Here is a 14,810-nt window from a genome sequence, read left to right as displayed (position 1 = left end):
ACTGTGTTGGCATGCCTCTTGAGAGGGTGCCTTTATAAGCAGGTCGTCTAGATACGGGATGACCGAGTGACCCTGCGAGTGCAGAACAGCTACTACTGCTGCCATGACTTTGGTGAAGACCCGGGGGGCTGTTGCCAGACCGAAAGGTAACGCTACGAACTGCAGGTGTTCGTCGTGTATGACGAAGCGTAGGAAACGCTGATGCTCTGGTGCAATCGGCACGTGGAGATACGCATCTTTGATATCTATTGATGCTAGAAAATCTCCTTGAGACATTGAGGCTATGACGGAGCGTAGGGATTCCATCCGGAACCTCCTGACTTTTACGTGTCTGTTGAGCAACTTTAGATCCAGGACGGGTCGATACGATCCGTCCTTTTTTGGGACCACAAACAGATTGGAGTAAAAACCGTGACCTTGTTCCTGAAGAGGGACGGAGGTCACCACTCCTTCCGCCTTTAGAGCGGCCACCGCCTGCAACAGAGCATCGGCTCGGTCTGGTGGTGGAGAAGTTCTGAAGAAACGAGTTGGCGGACGAGAACTGAACTCTATCCTGTACCCGTGAGACAGAATATCCCTCACCCAACGGTCTTTGACGCGTGACAGCCAGATGTCGCCAAAGTGGGAAAGCCTCCCACCGACCGCGGGTGTGGGAATCGGAGACCGCAAGTCAGGAGGACGCCGTCTTGGCAACGGTTCCTCCGGCTGTCCTTTTTGGGCGTGACTGAGACCTCCAAGAATCTGAGCGTCTCTGGTCTTTTTGAGTCTTTTTTGACGAGGCGAATTGGGACCTGCCCGGTCCTCGAAAGGACCGATAACCAGACTGACCCTTCCTCTGTTGGGGTTTGTTTTGTCTGTGTTGCGGTAAGGATGAGTCCTTACCCTTGGAGTGTTTGATGATTTCATCCAAACGCTCTCCAAACAATCGGTCACGAGAAAAAGGCAAATTGGTTAAGCACTTCTTGGAATGAGAATCTGCTTTCCAATGTCTCAACCACAGGGCCCTACGCAAAACAACGGAGTTGGCTGACGCCACTGCCGTGCGGCTTGTAGCGTCAAGAACAGCATTAATCGCGTACGACGCGAATGCCGCCATTTGCGAGGTCAATGGTGCTACCTGCGGGGCAAATGCACGTGTGACTGAGTCGACTCGCGCAAGCCCGGCTGAGCTAGCTTGGAGTGCCCATACGGCCGCAAAAGAAGGCGCTAATGACGCTCCAATCGCTTCATAGATGGATTTCAGCCAGAGCTCCATCTGCCTGTCAGTGGCATCTTTAAGTGCCGCTCCATCTTCAACTGCAACCAAGGATCTAGCTGCAAGCCTGGAAATTGGAGGATCCACTTTTGGACACTGGGTCCAACCCTTGACCACCTCAGGGGGAAAAGGATAGCGTGTATCTTTAAGCCGTTTAGGAAAACGCCTTTCAGGATAAGCGTGGGGTTTCTGGATTGCGTCTCTAAAGTCAGCGTGGTCCAGAAAAGTGCTTAAAGTACGCTTAGGGTATCTGAAATGGATTCTCTCGTGCTGCGAAGCTGACTCCTCTACAAGAGGAGCTGGTGGGGAAATATTTAACATCTTATTGATGTTAAATATAAGATCATTAACTATGGCGTCACCATCTGGTGTATCTAGATTGAGAGCGGTCCCAGGATCAGAATCCTGATCAGTTACGTCCGCCTCATCACCCATAGATTCATCTCGCTGGGATCCTGACCATTGAGATGAATGTGAAGGCCCGTCATAGCGAGCCCGCTTAGGCTGCCCGGGGCCATCGTCCGAGTCAGAGTCTTCACCCTGAGGTGTATATGCCCGTCCCGGAGCTTGGTAATTCAGCTGAGGGGGACCAGGGGGCAATGATTGCACAGTGTCCGTGGCCTGAAGTACAGGCCTAGCTCGCAATGTGTCAAGAATTTGTGACATAGTGAGAGACATTCTGTCAGCAAAAGCTGCAAACTCAGTTCCTGTCACTTGGACAGCATTCACAGGTGGTACACCCTGGGTCACGTCCAGCAGAGGTCCCGACTGTGCAAGCGCCGCAGGGGCCGAGCACTGCACACAATGGGGGTCCGTGGAGCCTGCCGTTAGAAAAGTCCCACATGCGGTGCAGGAAGCATATAATGTCTGTGCCTTGGCACCCTTGCGTTTTACGGACGACATGCTGCTGGCTCTCTGCAATGTGAGAGAGTCTATAGCCAAAGGGCGACCAGCGCTATGTAATACCAAGTATTTGTAGAAACAAAATACTAAGAATACTACTGGCACAAGAGGGGGTGAGCCCTGAGGGCTGCTTACCGCCCGCTGAATAGCGGGTAAGAGGCGCAGAATTCCTTGTCTGGGTCTCCCCGGCTCCCCTCTGCAGCTCAGCGTGTCAGCAGGAATGGCTGCCGGCGTCTGTGGAGAGGGGCGGTCCGTGGGAGTTTCCAAACAAAAGTGCGGGAAACAGTGTCCCCTCTGTGCCGATTGTGAGGGCTGGAGTATGTAAAAACGACTCCAGCCCTCGGCGCTGATGCACTGGCCAGCGTCCCGCCCCTCTCCTGACTGGCAGGTCTGGGGGCGGGAACGAACGGAAGCAGGCCGCAAAAGCCGGGGACTCGAGTTATCAGCGCGGCCGCCGTAAAAGCGCGGGCCGCGCTGAAGTCCCCGGCGCACCACAAGTGCCAGCCGCGCCGCAGTCCCAGCGGCCGGCGCGACCGATTCCCAGAAGTGTGCCTGCTTCAGCGAAGCTGAATGAGGCCATGGCACAAGCGCCGTAGCGCTGATGTCCCCCGGCGCACTACAACACCCAGCATGCTGCGGTGTGAGCGCCAAATGCACGGGGACACAGAGTACCTTGAGGAAGCAGGGCCATGTCCCTGATGTACTCCGCTCCATCCAGCATCTTCTCCAGGGGCTGTAGATGGAGCACGGTCTCAGTGCCTGGAGACCAGTAAATCCCACTTCACCCAGAGCCCTGTAAAAAGGGATGGGGAAGGAATCAGCATGTGGGCTCCTGCCGCCGTACCCGCAATGGGTACCTCAACCTTACAAACACCTCCGACATATAGTGGGGTGAGAAGGGAGCATGCTGGGAGCCCTGTATGGGCCCTCTTTTCTTCCATCCGACATAGTCAGCAGCTGCTGCTGACTAAAAACAATGGAGCTATGCGTGCGTGTCTGACCTCCTGCGCACAAAGCTAAAACTGAGGAATCCGTACTCCTACGGGAGGGTGTATAGCCAGAAGGGGAGGGGCCTTACACTTTTAAGTGTAGTTCTTTGTGCGGCCTCCAGAGGCAGTAGCTATACACCCACTGTCTGGGTCTCCCAATTAGGAGCGAAAAAGAAAGAAATTTATTTGAAAAAACAGTCCCCAAAACATTTCCTCTTTCACCAATTTATTGTAAGAAAAAAAATAAAGGCGTCCCACGACGACTCTGGACCGTCTAGAATATGGGGGGGGAGACACTCAGGGAACGTATTCCCCATTTTCTAGGAGTGCGGACCCTTCATGTGAGGAGTGTGGGTGCAATGAATCTGCACTCACTCTCCCCGGATCCACAGCAGCAGAGTCCATGTCGTAATGGTTGCTACCAAAGCTGCAATGCCCTGCTCATGAGGTAAGGGCATGCCTAATCAGGAGAACTACTGTAGAGGAAGCTCTGCTCACTGGTATATAGGTGCTCAGAGGTAATAATAGATAAAATTAGTGAGTAACCTAGGCACTCTAAATCTCCCAGACTAAGTCAGTAAGTCACAACGGATAGTAATGCAAAATCACTCTTTATTGGTTCGTATTTCGTAAGAAGAAGGGAATTTTGTTACTTACCGTAAATTCCTTTTCTTCTAGCTCCTATTGGGAGACCCAGACGATTGGGTGTATAGCTACTGCCTCCGGAGGCCACACAAAGCATTACACTAAAAAGTGTAAGGCCCCTCCCCTTCTGGCTATACACCCCCAGTGGGATCACTGGCTCACCAGTTTTAGTGCAAAAGCAAGAAGGAGGAAAGCCAATAACTGGTTTAAACAAATTCACTCCGAAGTAACGTCGGAGAACTGAAAACCATTCAACATGAACAACATGTGTACCCGAAAAACAACCAAAAATCCCGAAGGACAACAGGGCGGGTGCTGGGTCTCCCAATAGGAGCTAGAAGAAAAGGAATTTACGGTAAGTAACAAAATTCCCTTCTTCTTCGGCGCTCCATTGGGAGACCCAGACGATTGGGACGTCCAAAAGCTGTCCCTGGGTGGGTAAAGAATACCTCAAGTTAGAGCTGCGAAGACAGCCCTCCCCTACGGGGAGGCAACTGCCGCCTGCAGGACTCTTCTACCTAGGCTGGCGTCCGCCGAAGCATAGGTATGCACCTGATAATGTTTGGTGAAAGTGTGCAGACTCGACCAGGTAGCTGCCTGGCACACCTGTTGAGCCGTAGCCTGGTGACGCAATGCCCAGGACGCACCCACGGCTCTGGTAGAATGGGCCTTCAGCCCTGATGGAACCGGAAGCCCAGCAGAACGGTAGGCTTCAAGAATTGGTTCTTTGATCCATCGAGCCAGGGTGGCCTTAGAAGCCTGCGACCCCTTGCGCTTACCAGCGACAAGGACAAAGAGTGCATCCGAACGGCGCAGGGGCGCCGTGCGGGAAATGTAGATTCTGAGTGCTCTCACCAGATCTAACAAATGTAAATCCTTCTCATACCGATGAACTGCATGAGGACAAAAAGAAGGCAAAGAGATATCCTGATTAAGATGAAAAGAGGATACCACCTTCGGGAGAAACTCCTGAATGGGGCGCAGCACTACCTTGTCCTGGTGGAAGACCAGGAAGGGAGCCTTGGATGACAGCGCTGCTAGCTCAGACACTCTCCGAAGAGATGTGATCGCTACCAGAAAAGCCACTTTCTGTGATAGTCTAGAAAGTGAAACCTCCCTCAGAGGCTCGAAGGGCGGCTTCTGGAGGGCAACTAGCACCTTGTTCAGATCCCATGGATCTAACGGTCGCTTGTACGGGGGTACGATATGACAAACCCCCTGCAGGAACGTGCGCACCTTAGAAAGACGTGCTAGACGCTTCTGAAAAAAGACGGATAGCGCCGAGACTTGCCCTTTAAGGGAGCCGAGCGACAGACCTTTTTCTAACCCAGATTGCAGGAAAGACAGAAAGGTAGGCAATGCAAATGGCCAGGGAGACACTCCCTGAGCAGAGCACCAGGATAAGAATATCCTCCACGTTCTGTGGTAGATCTTAGCGGACGTGGGCTTCCTAGCCTGTCTCATGGTGGCAACGACCCCTTGGGACAATCCTGAAGACGCTAGGATCCAGGACTCAATGGCCACACAGTCAGGTTCAGGGCCGCAGAATTCCGATGGAAAAACGGCCCTTGGGACAGTAAGTCTGGTCGGTCTGGTAGTGCCCACGGTTGGCCGACCGTGAGATGCCACAGATCCGGATACCACGCCCTCCTTGGCCAGTCTGGGGCGACGAGTATGACGCGGCTGCAGTCGGATCTGATCTTGCGTAGCACTCTGGGCAAGAGTGCCAGAGGTGGAAACACATAAGGGAGCCGGAACTGCGACCAATCTTGCACTAAGGCGTCTGCCGCCAGAGCTCTGTGATCGCGAGACCGTGCCATGAAGGTTGGGACCTTGTTGTTGTGCCGGGACGCCATTAGGTCGACGTCCGGCCTTCCCCAGCGGCGACAGATTTCCTGAAACACGTCCGGGTGAAGGGACCATTCCCCTGCGTCCATGCCCTGGCGACTGAGGAAGTCTGCTTCCCAGTTTTCTACGCCGGGGATGTGAACCGCGGATATGGTGGAGGCCGTGGCTTCCACCCACATCAGAATCCGCCAGACTTCCTGGAAGGCTTGCCGACTGCGTGTCCCCCCTTGGTGGTTGATGTATGCCACCGCTGTGGAGTTGTCCGACTGAATTCGGATCTGCCTTCCTTCCAGCCACTGCTGGAAGGCTAGTAGGGCAAGATACACTGCTCTGATCTCCAGAACATTGATCTGAAGGGTGGACTCCTGGTGAGTCCACGTACCCTGAGCCCTGTGGTGGAGAAAAACTGCTCCCCACCCTGACAGACTCGCGTCCGTCGTGACCACCGCCCAGGACGGTGGTAGGAAGGATCTTCCCTGTGATAATGAGGTGGGAAGAAGCCACCACTGCAGAGAGTCTTTGGCTGTCTGGGAAAGGGAGACTTTCCTGTCCAGGGATGTAGACTTCCCGTCCCATTGGCGGAGAATGTCCCATTGAAGTGGGCGCAGATGAAACTGCGCAAACGGAACCGCCTCCATTGCCGCCACCATCTTCCCGAGGAAGTGCATGAGGCGTCTTAAGGAGTGCGACTGACTTTGAAGGAGAGCCTGCACCCCAGTCTGTAGTGACCGCTGCTTGTCCAGCGGAAGCTTCACTATCGCTGAGAGAGTATGAAACTCCATGCCAAGATACGTCAGGGATTGGGTCGGTGACAGATTTGACTTTGAGAAGTTGATGATCCACCCGAACGTCTGGAGAGTCTCCAGTGCAACATTCAGGCTGAGTTGTCATGCCTCTTGAGAGGGTGCCTTGACAAGTAGATCGTCCAAGTAAGGGATCACAGAGTGTCCCTGAGAGTGCAAGACTGCTACCACTGCCGCCATGACCTTGGTGAACACCCGTGGGGCTGTCGCTAAACCAAATGGCAGCGCTACGAACTGGAGATGGTCGTCTCCTATCACGAAGCGTAGAAAGCGTTGGTGCTCTGTAGCAATCGGCACGTGGAGATAAGCATCTTTGATGTCTATTGATGCTAGGAAATCTCCTTGAGACATTGAGGCAATGACTGAGCGGAGGGATTCCATCCGGAACCGCCTGGCGTTCACATGCTTGTTGAGCAGTTTCAGGTCCAGAACAGGACGGAATGAGCCGTCCTTTTTTGGCACCACAAAGAGATTGGAGTAAAAACCTTGTCCTTGTTCCCGAAGAGGAACAGGGACCACCACTCCTTCTGCTCTTAGAGAATTCACCGCCTGCAGAAGGGCATCTGCTCGGTCGGGATGTGGGGAAGTTCTGAAGAACCGAGGCGGAGGACGAGAACTGAACTCTATCCTGTACCCGTGAGACAAAATGTCTGTTACCCACCGGTCTTTGACCTGTGGCAGCCAAATGTCGCAAAAGCGGGAGAGCCTGCCACCGACCGAGGATGCGGAGGGAGGCGGCCGAAAGTCATGAGGCAGCCGTCTTGGAAGCGGAACCTCCGGTTGCTTTCTTGGGGCGTGAGTGGGCCCGCCAGGAATCAGAGCTCCTTTGCTCTTTCTGAGTCCCTTTGGACGAGGAGAATTGGGGCTTGCCCGAGCCTCGAAAGGACCGAAACTTTGACTGCCACTTCCTCTGTTGAGGTTTGCTTGATCTGGGCTGGGGTAAGGAAGAGTCCTTACCCTTGGACTGTTTAATGATTTCCGCCAATTGCTCACCAAACAGTCTGTCTCCAGATAATGGCAAGCTGGTTAAACATTTTTTAGAAGCAGAATCTGCTTTCCATTCTTTTAACCACCAGGCTCTGCGCAAAACTACAGAGTTGGCGGATGCCATTGCGGTACGGCTCGTAGAGTCCAGTACCGCATTAATAGCGTAGGTCGCAAACGCAGTCATTTGCGTAGTCAAGGACGCCACTTGCGGCACTGCTGGACGTATGAAAGAGTCCACCTGTGCCAAACCAGCTGAAATAGCTTGGAGCGCCCACACGGCCGCGAATGCTGGAGCAAACGACGCGCCAATAGCTTCATAGACAGATTTTAACCAGAGGTCCATCTGTCTGTCATTGGCATCTTTAAGTGAAGCCCCATCCTCCACTGCAACTATGGATCTAGCTGCCAGCCTGGATATTGGAGGGTCCACTTTTGGACACTGGGTCCAGCGTTTGACCACGTCAGGGGGAAAGGGATAACGTGTATCCTTAAGACGTTTGGAAAAACGCTTGTCCGGATAAGCATTGTGTTTCTGGATTGACGCTCTGAAGTCAGAGTGGTCCAGAAAAGTACTCAATTTACGCTTGGGATACAGGAAATGGAATTTCTCCTGCTGGGCAGCTGCCTCCTCTGCTGAAGGGGCTGGGGGAGAAATATCCAACAGCCTATTGATGGCCGCAATAAGGTCATTTACCATGGCGTCACCATCTGGCGTATCCAAATTGAGTGCGGTGTCAGGGCTAGACTCCTGATCACCCATCTCTGTCTCATCATATAGAGACCCTTCTCGCTGAGACCCTGACCCGCGTGAAGACGTGGAGGGTCTCTCCCAGCGAGCTCGCTTAGGCGGGCTGGGACTGTCATCAGAGTCAGAGCCCTCAGCCTGTGATGCCGGTGACCCCCTTGAAGTACGGATTAAGTCCAACTGAGGGGGACCGGGGAACATAGGCACAGCGGTGTCCATGGTCTGAGCAACTGGCCTGGACTGCAAGGTCTCCAGAATTTTTGTCATAGTCACAGACATTTTATCAGCAAAGACTGCAAATTCTGTCCCCGTCACCGGGGCAGGGTTCACAGGCGTCTCTGCCTGGGCTACCACCACCATAGGCTCTGGCTGACGAAGTGCCACTGGGACTGAACATTGCACACAATGAGAGTCGTTGGAGCCTGCTGGTAGATTAGCCCCACATGCTGTACAAACAGTGTATACAGCCCGTGCCTTGGCACCCTTGCGTTTTGTGGATGACATGTTGTTGTCTCCCCAGAGCAATATAGGGTATACAGCCAAGAAGCGACCTTACAGTGCAGTATATATATATCTGGTACAGGAAAAAGTACACCAATACACACTGTGGCACTAAGTGGGGCCAGCACTAAAGTGCAGCTTACCGCCCGCTAAACGCGGGTGTGTGGTCGCCAGAAATCCCTAGTCTGGGTCTCCCAGAGCCTGTGTCCGTCCTCCAGCCAGAACTGCATGCAGGAGTGGCTGCCGGCGTCCTGTGGAGGGGGGGGCGGGCCCTGGGCGTGCCAGACTAAAAGCGGGAAACCTGCGTCCCACTGTGCCTAGTGAGAGGGCTGGAGCATGTAAATAAGGCTCCAGCCCTCGGCGCTGAGTAAACGTACAGCGTCTCTCCCCTTCCCTGATTGACAGGGAGGGGGCGGGAACGAAGCGGAGCTAGGCCGCAAAAGCCGGGGACTAAATTTATAAGCGCCGCCGCCGTAAAAGCGCGGTCGGCGCTAAGTCCCCGGCGCACTACAAGTCCCAGCCGCGCCGCCGCTCCGAGAGTGGCCGGCGCGGTAGTTCCCAGCATATGACGTCACCCAGCTAAGCTGCTGTGACTCCAAACCCCAGCGTACAGCGCTACTGTCCCCTGCGCACTAACACACCCAGCAAGTCTGGCGTGTGCGTGCCTGCCTGTACGGGGACACAGAGTACCTGAAAGTTGCAGGGCCTTGTCCCTGAACGGTACACAGCTCCGTATCCAGCAGGTTCACTGGGTCTGTGGATGGAGCCCGGCCTCAGGGCTTGGGGGCCGGTAAGATCCCACTTCCTCAGAGCCCCTCAGGGGGATGGGGAAGGAAAACAGCATGTGGGCTCCAGCCTCCGTACCCGCAATGGGTACCTCAACCTTACAAACCACAAGTGGGGAGAGAAGGGAGCATGCTGGGGGCCCCATATGGGCCCTCTTTTCTTCCATCCGACATAGTCAGCAGCTACTGCTGACTAAACAGTGGAGCTATGCGTGGATGTCTGACCTCCTTCGCACAAAGCAGAAAACTGGTGAGCCAGTGATCCCACTGGGGGTGTATAGCCAGAAGGGGAGGGGCCTTACACTTTTTAGTGTAATGCTTTGTGTGGCCTCCGGAGGCAGTAGCTATACACCCAATCGTCTGGGTCTCCCAATGGAGCGCCGAAGAAACATTTTTTTTTCATAAGCATATATGTTTTTGTCCAAAACAAGTTACAAATGACGTTTCGGCCTGAGCCTTCGTCAGATTGGACTTATCTGCATGTAATCATGAAAAATGACAATAATCAGTATCACATAAGAGTGAGAGAACAATAACATAAACTCGAACAATGTAGAGGTACAATTGGGATGCAGCAAAAAAATTGCAACACAGCAAGAAATGAAACACATGATACAAATGTCATAATACAGTACAAGGACAATATAGTAATGACAAATATGGGGTCAGAGTAGGCTTAGACAGCTCTGGTACGAAAGAGATGTCAATCATAAAGTAACATGTGCAGTAGGTGTAGAGCTACACTATGCATGGCAGAGCTAATGGGTAGACCGACCATAGAAAAAGAACGGAGAAAAAGTGGAGAAGAAGCGGAGAAGAAGCGGAGAAGAAGCGAAGAAAAAGCGGAGAAAAAGCGGAGAAAAAGAACGAAATAGAAAGAAGAAAAAAAGAAGGAGTGGAAAAGAGGAGGAGAAGCGGCTATGAATAATGTGCAGTTAGTATCTATGACTCACCAAGAAAATTGTAATAGTAAAAGTACGTTGGTAAATGGAGCCGGACAATGTGAAGCAGTTTTGCTGTTGTGGGCTTAACTGAAAAGAAATACATACATTAAAGAAGGACCACATGGAGCTAATGTACAGGTAAACAATAATGGTCAACATATGTCTGTGTCGACCAACGTGAAATACCTATTGCATAGGGACCGTTATAAGGTAATATGGATCGTGCGGCACCTGCCAGGTGCTGTAATCATCCAGCCTACTTTTTCTCCACTTTTTCTCTGTTCTTTTTCTATGGTCGGTCTACCCATTAGCTCTGCCATGCATAGTGTAGCTCTACACCTACTGCACATGTTACTTTATGATTGACATCTCTTTCGTACCAGAGCTGTCTAAGCCTACTCTGACCCCATATTTGTCCTTGTACTGTATTATGACATTTGTATCATGTGTTTCATTTCTTGCTGTGTTGCAATTTTTTTGCTGCATCCCAATTGTACCTCTACATTGTTCGAGTTTATGTTATTGTTCTCTCACTCTTATGTGATACTGATTATTGTCATTTTTCATGATTACATGCAGATAAGTCCAATCTGACGAAGGCTCAGGTCGAAACGTCATTTGTAACTTGTTTTGGACAAAAACATATATGCTTATGAAAATTTTTTTTTTTCTTAATAAGGACCAATAAAGAGTGATTTTGCATTACTATCCGTTGTGACTTACTGACTTAGTCTGGGAGATTTAGAGTGCCGAGGTTACTCACTAATTTAATCAGGAGAACTATTCTACATTTCCAAATATTGGTATTTGCTGATATTATTGCTATTCCACCTACTATATATTGGGGATAGGATCTTGGAGATGGAATACCCCTTTAAGTCCAGTTATCCAGCTGAATACTTAACAACAGAGCTCGCTATTTAGATGTGTTTTCTTGTGGCGTATAACGGACTCTCATGTTTGGTAGTCGTTCAGCAGGGAAACTATAAAATCCCTCCATTTGGAAATGTAGTATATAGCTCTCCTGATCAATTATGTTCCTTACCTCATGAGCAGGGCATTGCAGTAACAATAATAATTTATTCATTTATATAGCGTTATTAATTCCATAGCGCTGTATGTCTTTGGAGTGTGGGAGGAAACCGGAGTACCCGGAGGAAACCCACGCAAACACGGGGAGAACATACAAACTCCTTGCAGATGGTGTCCTTGGTGAGAATTGAACCCAGGACCTCAGCGCTGCAAGACTGCAGTGCTAACCACTGAGCCACCGTGCCGCCCATTTAGCTTACAGATGCATAACCACCACTCACTGTGTCTGAACACAGGAAGCTGAGCTGACAGCCGCTCTGTGCATGCGGCAGCGTCTATTGTGAAGGAGAGGGCCGTGGGGGAATCAACGCTGCACAGGTACCGTGGGACACCGGGGAACACCGGTGGGGTTATAGGGGGTGACCTGGCAGGGCCTGGGGAGGAGTTTTCTGTCGCATGTGTCATGGCACATGCGACAGAAATCAGAGGAGTAGGGTGAATGCGGCCGGCGCGCTGCTGTGCGCGCGGCCATCTTGGATTTCTGGGAGGGCATCAGGGGGGGCACTTTGGCGACACCGGGGGACCGGGGAGGAGATTTATCATGTTTGTTCATGCCAGATGGGAGATAAATAATTTTTTACCAGCTCTGTCATTTACTGTAACGTGATCATCGGTGTATGGTGTATACCTGTGATCACGTGAGCAGGGACCGGAAAAACCGTCCTGAATCAGGATCTCCAGGGTCCCAGCTACCCCTGAAACCCCGGAGATTTTCTGACGCTGGGGGCGTTATTCACTTATTTCTGCCTGCTGTTTATAAACGGCAGATCAGAATAAGGCTACATTAACACGACCGATCCATTTTTGCGGTCTGCAAAAAACAGTCCGTTTTTTTTCACGGGTGCATCAGTGTGGCATCCGTTTCCGTTCCGTAGACGGTCTGTATGTCATCTGTTTGTCATCTGTGTGCCTTCCGTTTTTTTTGTGTACTGCAAAAAAACTGAAGGAGGGTAAATGCATAAATTTACCCAGGATCCATAGCTTCATCCTACATGAGGCGGTCACATGTTCACTCCAGTGCCATTTTCTACTGCTTTTCACAGCGTAGAGCGCTCTGGTGATTTTCTTGTGCTTGTGCACTTCATATCAGTCTTTTCTGTCATTATAATGGCAGAAAGACACATAATGTCCCACTCTCCTGCATTTTGTAATTTTGCACCCTTTGGTGCCTTTCATGTGGCACTAAGGGGTGCTTAGCTTTGTATTTAGCCAAAAAAATGAAAAAAAAAAATGACGTAGGGTTCCCCCTAGTTTTGTAGCCAGCTAGGGTAAAGCAGACGGCTGCAGCCTGCAGACCACAGCTGGCAGCCTCACCTTGGCTGGTAATCCAAAACTGAGGGCACCCCACACTGTTATTTTAAATTAAATAAATAATTAAAAAAAAAAAAAACCACGTAGGGGTCCCCCCAAAATTGGATCACCAGCCAAGGTAAAGCAGACAGCTGTGGTCTGATATTCTCAGACTACGGAGGTCCATGGTTATTGGACTCTCCCCAGCCTAAAAATAGCAGGCCGCAGCCGCCCCAGAAGTGGCGCATCCATTAGATGTGCCAATCCTGGTGCTTCGCCCCAGCTCATCCCGCGCCCTGGTGCGGTGGCAAATGGGGTAATATATGGGGTTAATACCAGATGTGTAATGTCACCTGGCACCAAGCCCTGGGGTTGGTGAGGTCAGGCGTCTATCAGATACCCGACATCACCAACCCAGTCAGTAATAAAAAAAAATAAGACGACAAACACATTTTTATTTGAAAAAATACTCCCCAATACATTCCCTCTTTAACCAATTTATTAGAAAGAAAAACAAATCCAGGTCTGGTGTAATCCAAGGGGTTGCCATGACGATCCACACTGTCCCAGTCAATGAAGAGCAGAATGTTCCCCATTGGCTGGGAGAGCAGTGCAGTGACCTGAGCTAACATCAATGGGTCAGCCCAGGTCACTGCAGGGGATGACAAGTGCTGCTGTCAGCGAGGTACATTACCTGCGCTGATCTCCAGCACACTGACAGCACCTGTCACTGAGTTCAATGACCGCCGCCTTCACAGCCAAGTATCGCGAGAGGCCCGTGACGTCACCGCTAGTCAGTCTCGGGTCGGAAGCGAGAGAAGGTGATGTGACAAGCGGCGGCCATGGAGGACAGTGACAGCGCTGAGGTCGGGACTTCATCACCGCAGGTAAGCCGAGCGGGACCATGTGTGCAGAGTGACAGGAGGACGTCAGTGTCGTGGACTGCATGGCTAGGGACATGTGTGTGTGAGTGTGTGTGTACATGCCGCATGCAGGAGGGGGCGGAGTGAGCTGAGCGGGGAAGTGTGGGCTTCCTGCACGTAACTAGGATAAACATCGGGTTACTAACCAAAGCGCTTTGCTTGGATACCCGATGTTTATCTTGGTTACCAGCTTCTGGCAGGCTGCCAGCGATGGCTCCTGCACACTGTAGCTGTAAAAAGCCCTGCTTTTTGTTGCTAGAACCGTTCTCGAACGTATCTAGAACTATCGAGCTTTAGCAAAAAGCTCGAGTTCTAGTTCGACCTAGAACAGCCCCCAAAATCACTCGAGCCGCGAACTGGAGAACCTCGAACCGCGCTCAACTCTATTAGAGACTATGAGCATCTTCACATCTCCGGGTTTTTTTGATACTGATTGTTTGGAAAAACAAAAGCAAATATTTTACAAGTTAGTTTTTGATCTGATTTGCAGATCAAACTTACCATTCAAATGTAGAAGTCTGTGAAAAGAATGGATAGCACAGAGATGCCATTCCTCTTATCAGAATGCTACCTGTTTTTTAATATTTAACGGGTAGAAAAAAACGTTTCACATTATATATATTTTTTTAAATACAAAAAAACAATGGTAAGATTGGCACGTAAGATTAAAATGGACTACATCATAGTGAGTCAAAGGGAATCTGTCACCAGGTTTTTGCCACCTAATCTGAGAGCAGCATAATGTAGGGGCAGAGATCCTGATTCTAGCGGTGTGTCACTTACTGGGCTGCTTAGTGTAGTTTTCATAAAATCCCTGTTTAATCAATCAGCAGTAGATTATCAGAGGACTACTTGGCATGCTGCAGGTAGTCCAGCATATTCATGAGCTCTGTATAACTGCTAGATTTCCAGCAGAAAAAACATAGATTTTATCAAAATGACAGCAAACAGCTCAGTAAGTGACACATTGCTGGAATCAGGATCACTGTCTCTAAATTATGCTGCTCTAAGATGCGGTAGCAAAAACCTAGTGACAGATTCCCTTTAAAATTTAACCTTTTTTCTCTTATGCAAAGAATACCTAAATCAGGCCTATAAAC

At 50.8% G+C, this 14,810-nt stretch overlaps 1 protein-coding gene across 3 annotated transcripts in view; it reads right to left on the bottom strand.

Annotated features, from left to right (window-relative positions):
• Positions 1-14,810, bottom strand: part of DIS3L (DIS3 like exosome 3'-5' exoribonuclease) — a 142,169-nt gene that overhangs the window by 16,935 nt on the left and 110,424 nt on the right. Inside the window, exon 17 of one of the 3 annotated variants that reach the window (XR_012753070.1) lies at positions 14,212-14,281. The exons of the other annotated variants lie outside the window; for them this stretch is intronic. The gene's annotated coding sequence lies outside the window, so the exon portion shown is untranslated. The remainder of the gene's footprint in view (positions 1-14,211; positions 14,282-14,810) is intronic. 3 annotated transcript variants of the gene reach the window in all.

This window comes from Anomaloglossus baeobatrachus, chromosome 4 (assembly GCF_048569485.1).
Source record: "Anomaloglossus baeobatrachus isolate aAnoBae1 chromosome 4, aAnoBae1.hap1, whole genome shotgun sequence".
In the NCBI taxonomy this organism is placed as follows: Eukaryota; Metazoa; Chordata; class Amphibia; order Anura; family Aromobatidae; genus Anomaloglossus; species Anomaloglossus baeobatrachus.
The sequence above is the reverse complement of the archived record's forward strand: the minus strand, read 5'-3'. Positions and strand labels throughout refer to the sequence as shown.